The sequence below is a fragment of the Dasypus novemcinctus genome, chromosome 2 (assembly GCF_030445035.2).
Source record: "Dasypus novemcinctus isolate mDasNov1 chromosome 2, mDasNov1.1.hap2, whole genome shotgun sequence".
Lineage (NCBI taxonomy): Eukaryota > Metazoa > Chordata > Mammalia > Cingulata > Dasypodidae > Dasypus > Dasypus novemcinctus.
Genome location: NC_080674.1, coordinates 153,759,787 through 153,765,786, shown reverse-complemented (window position 1 = coordinate 153,765,786; position 6,000 = coordinate 153,759,787).

The following is a 6,000-nucleotide window of genomic DNA, read 5'->3' as shown; positions in this document are numbered from 1 at the left end:
GCCAGTGGTCATCAATCAATCACTCTGCAGCTGCCTTCCATGGTAAATTACCTGGTTTTAGAGAGTAAAATAAAGAAAAATAAAATTAAAAAACATAACAGATCGAAAAAACTAAAAAAAAAACCCACAAAATTCAGGCTGTAAGTTCCCTGTCATGAGGTACCAGTTGGTGCCTGCCCTGCTGGATCACTCTTCTTTGGAGGTACTGGGGATCAAACCTGGGTCCTGGTGTATGTAAGGCAGGTGTTTTCCCATTGAGCTACACCCACTTCATAGTTTAGGTAGGCTTCTGAAATTTTATCTGACTCTTCCTTTCCTCTTTTCCCTCAGGCTTCTAACACCTTGCTGGCTACCTCTCCTGGCTTCCTTCTCTCCTGGGCTGTTAGGTGCCCATCCCCCCAACCCCTCACAGACCTAGATCCTCTCTCTTCCAGGGTAGTTGGATGTGACAGCCTGCCTGATCAGATCTCCTCTCCCCTCTCCCTGGGGTCTCTTCAGTGCTGGCGGCAATTGTTTTGTTATTTTTTTCCCCTCTATTCTGCCCATTCTATTTCACCTCCCTCTTACACCTCTCTCTTTCTGAGTTTTCTGGGTGCTGGTCCCACAACTATTTGCCTTTCAGCACCCCCAAGAATAGGTCTCTTTCAATCTCCACTTGCCAAGCTGGCTACAGCTGAGTTTCAAAGCAGGCTCAGGCTTGGCCAAATTCACTGAAAGGAAACCACTCTCCACTCTCTGCCAGATTCCTCTTCCTCCCAGGGAGGAGGACCTTCTTTTCCCTCTCAGTTGGCTGCAGTGAGTCAGGGATTTTGCCAAGGCTGTTTTGCCTTGAAGGTGGGGTATATGTGCCATTCCCAGTCATAGGGGTGAGTAACTCATGATGTTTGGTGTTTATTTGGCCTATTTGTCTTTTTGTCCTCTCTCCCTGACAATGCACAGCACTTTCCTGGTCTGCAGATCCCCAAAGCAGATCCCTTGGATAGCTGTTTGCTCTTTCTCCATTGTTTTTGTGAGAGAGTTGAGCCCTACTTACCTACCCGTATGCCATCTTCCTGGAAGTTCCCTGCTCATAGTTTTGAGGCTGGGAAAATGTCCACATTAAGGCACAGATACTCTCTTCACAAAGACCCACTCCTGCAATCCTTGGATCCTCTGTCACCTGGCAAGGCACATGCCATCATCTGCTGGTATCTCCCTTCTCTTCTAGGTTTCATTCATTTCAGCTTCTTGCTTCCATGGCTTTCTGAATTTCATTCTCTTATAAAGGACTCCAGTAATAGGATTAAGATCTATGCTGATTGGGGTGGGTCACAACTTAACTGAAGTAATCTTATCAAAAGGTCCTATTTGCAATGGATTTACACCCATAGGAATGGGTTAGTTTTAACATGTTTTTCTGGGAAACGGACTTTGGCCCAGTGGTTAGGGAGTCCGTCTACCACATGGGAGGTCCGTGGTTCAAGCCCTGGGCCTCCTTGGCCCGTGTGGAGCTGGCCCATGCGCAGTGCTGATGCGCGCAAGGAGTGCCGTGCTACACAGGGGTGTCCCCCGCATAGGGGATCCCATCGCGCAAGGAGTGCACTCCTTAAGGAGAGCCAAGGAGAGCTGCCCAGCGCGAAGGAGGGAGCAGCCTGCCGAGGAATGGCGCCTCCCACACTTCCCGTGCCGCTGACAACAACAGAAGTGGACAAAGAAACAAGACGCAGCAAAAAGACACAGAAAACAGACAACGGGGGGGGGGGGGGGGGGAGGGAATTAAATAAATAAAAAATAAATCTTTAAAAAACAAACAAACAAAAAAACCATGTTTTTCTGGGATACACACAGCTTCAAACCACCACAGTAGCTTTGAGTTTTCTTTTTGGGATTAGGCAGAGTAGGAAAAATACTTATGTGTCTCTGCTTGGATGAATGAAAAGCCTTCAAACTTAGCAAGTTCAAACTAAATTTATGAGCATTCACTACAAATCTGACTCACCCACTAATTACCAACTCACAGAACAGAAACACCGTGTCAGCCAGGATAACCACACTCAACACCTCCATCTTCCTCCCCCATAGTCAATCTGTCAATAAATCCTAATGGTTGTTTATTTCTTCAATCGATTTCACTCTATTTTCAGCTTTTCCATCCTAGTCCATACCACTATCATCTCACTCCTGGAAAGCACATTAATCTTCTAATTGTTCTTTTGTTTCATACTTCCCTCTAATCCAATGTAATCATTGTAGCTGGAAAGGTCTTTATTTATGTATGTATGTATGTATTTTTCTACCCTCCCCCCCCACACCAGTTGTCTGTTCTCTGTCTGTTTGCTGTGTCTTCTTTGTCTGCTTCTGTTGTTGTCAGCGGCACAGGAATCTGTGTTTCTTTTTGTTGCATCATCTTGTTGTGTCAGCTCTCCATGTGTGCGGCACCATTCCTGGGCAGGCTGCACTTTCTTTTGCGCTGGGTGGCTCTCCTTATGGGGCGCATTCATTGCACGTGGGGCTCCCCTATGCGGGAGACACCCCTGCGTGGCAGGGCACTCCTTGCGCGCATCAGCACTGCACATGGGCCAGCTCCACACGCGTCAAGGAGGCCCGGGGTTTGAACCATGGACCTCTTGTGTGGTAGACGGACGTCCTAACCACTGGGCCAAGTCCGCCGCCTGGAAAGGTCTTTTAAAAACTTCTATTTTACCATACCAGGCACATTCAGCTTTTTGTTATTCACTTTTCAAAAGAATAACAACAACAATAAAAAACAAACAAACATTTTTTATAGCTCTTTATCACACTCTCTATATGCCAGGTACTATTCTAAGTACTTTATGTAAATTAACTTATTTTGTTCCCATAAGAAGACGATTTGTTGTATGGATTTAGTCCATTGAAGAGAAGCTGAGCACAGAGTGCAGGAATGATTTAGAGTGGGCCACACACAATTACTTCAGCCAGTCTCTAATTTGTAGACAGTGTAGAGTAGTGATGAATAGAATTTACTTGCAGATAGACCACATGGTTTCAAAGCCTGGATCTGCCACTGGCTAGCTGATTCCTAATCTCTCTGGACTCTGTTCACTTGTCAGCTAAATGAGGATGATAATAGAACCTCTTTAAAAGGTAGCTGTAGGGAGTGGATAAGGCTCAAGCTGTTGTTTCCCATATGGAAGGTCCTGGGTTTGGTTCCTAGTGCCTCCTAAGGAAAATAGAAATAACAAGCAAAAATAAATGTAAAAATCAACTCAGGGAAGCCAATGTAGCTCAGTGATTGAACACCAACTTTCCACATATGAGGTATTGGTTTCATTCCCTGGGCCCTGGTACCTCACAACAAAAACAAACAAAAACAAGGTAGTTTTATCAAATAGGTAAATACAAGTAAACTACTTAGAGCAAAACGTTACACACAAAAAGCAATCAATAAAAGTTATTGATATTGCCTTATATAAAAGTCCTTCAAACAGCATAAAGGACCTGAAAAATATAGGCTCTGTCTATCTTTTCAATCTCATCCTTTTCCAGTCTCCCCCACTTTCTCACTATACTCTTTATCCTAGTCTTTTGGAGAATCATGCCCCTTGTCATATGAAACATGAGTCCCCCATTGTTTTCCAACAATCCCCCATTTCCTGATTCAACTTTTACACATTTTCAGTTCTCAACTAAGCTGTCACTTACATGTGGAAGTTAACCTTTACCTACGTGGAAGTGTACTTTAGATCTTACTGTTATATATAGTTGTTGCCGCCTTTCTCCACCCCTCCTCCCCTTCCAGCTCCCGCCGTCCTTCCCGCCAGTCCCGCCCATATTGCCAACCCACAATCTGCCCTCTTCCCCAGTAACTGCTTACCTCAGGTCTATCCATCAGCTTCAGCCTGTCCACAGCCGCCCCTTAGCCAACCCTCCCTTCATCACGCCCCTCCCTCTACCCAACCCTATATAGCTAAGTGTACTTCCGTAATAAAGCAGACCTGTTCTTGCGCTCAAGCGGTCTCCGTGGTTTTTCCTCAACCGCGCGTCCCCCACGCCTGGAGAACCGGTGCTCCTTCTTGGAGCACCCCCCGCCGGCTGTTCGGCAGGAGCAAGCCCCCCCGACTCTTGGGCCTGAGCGAGGACGAAACCCTCCCGCTCAGCTACAACTGGCGCCCAACATGGCAGCTCCTCCCCCGGCCCCTCTCTGCTGCTGCTGCTGCTGTGATCGTCCTCCTCTCCAGGTAGGGACCCCTCGCCCGGATGAGCCCCAAGGGACCCCTTGCCGTCGTCCCGTCCCTATCCCGTCATGGGCGCCTCTTTGTCATTGCATCAGGCGCCGCAAGTCAGAGCCCTCGCTGCCCTGCTCGATGCCAATGGAGTCCGTGTCTCCTTGCGGCAGCTCCAAAAGTACTGGGATCTCTTGCTCCCTTTTAATCCGTGGCTCGCCACCTGCCAACTCTGGAGCCCGGACACATACTCGCGACTCATAGATCGAGTCACCTCCGCCATGGAGCACGAGAAACGCACCTTCCCAGCAGGCCTCTTACCCGTTCTCGTTGCCATTCGCGCTTGTCTCCTCGGCGCTCCGACCGAGGCCGTTTATGAAGCTTCTCCCAAACGGCCTCTAGACTGTGATCCCGATGAGCCCACCGACACTGACTCTCTGTCTGACCAACTTGCTGCTGCTCTCGAGCGCGAACCTCCCCGCCCGAGCTCCCCGCAGCAGACAGAAACCACTCCTGCCGCTCCCCAAGATGGCGGACTTCCGCCTTCTTCTCCGCCAGCACCTTTGTCTTCTGCCCAAGATGGCGCCCATCCGGCTTCTTCTCCGCCGGTGTCCTCCTCCTCCCGCCTCTACCCGCCTCTTCCTGCCCAGTCAGCATCCGGTTCGGGCACGGAAACTGCATGGTCGCCATCTTCCGCTAAAACAGAAGCGCCCCTCACGCCATTTTGTCCGCTGCCGGATGTGGCTGCTCCGCCATCTTGGCCGGCGCCCGGAAGGGTCCTACCGCCATTTTGTTGTCGCCCGGAAGCCACTAAGCCGCCATTTTCTCACCGTGTTCCGCTTATCCCTTGCCGCCGCCGTACGGCAACAGCCCTTCACCTGCCTTGGCTGCTCCATCGGCCCCCGGTGCCACGGCTCCTCAAACCCCTCAGCTGTATCTGCTAAATCCACAGCCCACGCCGCAGCGACCCCAAACTTGGCTACCCTTTACAGCGGAAGAGGTCAGAACCCTCCGCAAAGCTGTAAAGGAAGACGGGATTGGCAGCCCTTATGCGCAGCAACTACTTGAGGAGTTAGGGACCCAACTCGTTCTCCCATATGACTGGATTGCACTAGCCCGTGCCATCCTGACGCCGGGTCAATTTATTGAATGGCGTGCCCATTATCAAGCGGCTGTTGACCGGCAAATTGTGGAGAATGCCCAGGCCAGCGTCCTCGATCCCTCCGATGCATACACGGGCACCAACAATTATGCAAACCCTCGTTCTTATCTCGAAATTGACCCAGGGTTTTGGCACTGGGTAAAGGTCCTCGTCCAGCAGTCATTCTCTCTAGTTTCCTTCCACCAAGCAGCCCACCAAGCTCGCGCAGCTGCTTCAGGACTCCAATGAGACCTTCCCAGTATTTGTCGCCCGCATCCTGGAAGCTTGTCAGCGGAAAATTTCCAGCGAGGATGCCCAATTTGCGTTAGCCAAAGAGTTAGTCATTGACGGGTGCCTTGCGCCGTTCCGGGCCATAATCCTTCCCATACGCGACAAAGCTCTGCACGAATGGGTCCTGGCTTGCCGTGACGTCGACCCACAAGTCAAAACACTCACCGCTGCCTTTGCCTCTGCCATGGCTGTTTCATCCAGCCCCACTTCCGTCTGCTTTCGGTGCGGCCAGCCCGGCCACTTCGTCCGCGAGTGCTCTCAGCCAGGCCCAGCGCCTCGCTCAGACCCGCCGATGCGACGGCCAAGGGGCCCTTCTACGCCGTGTCCGCGTTGTGGGAAAGGTTATCACTGGGCCCGCGACTGCCGTTCCGCCCAAGGTTCCCA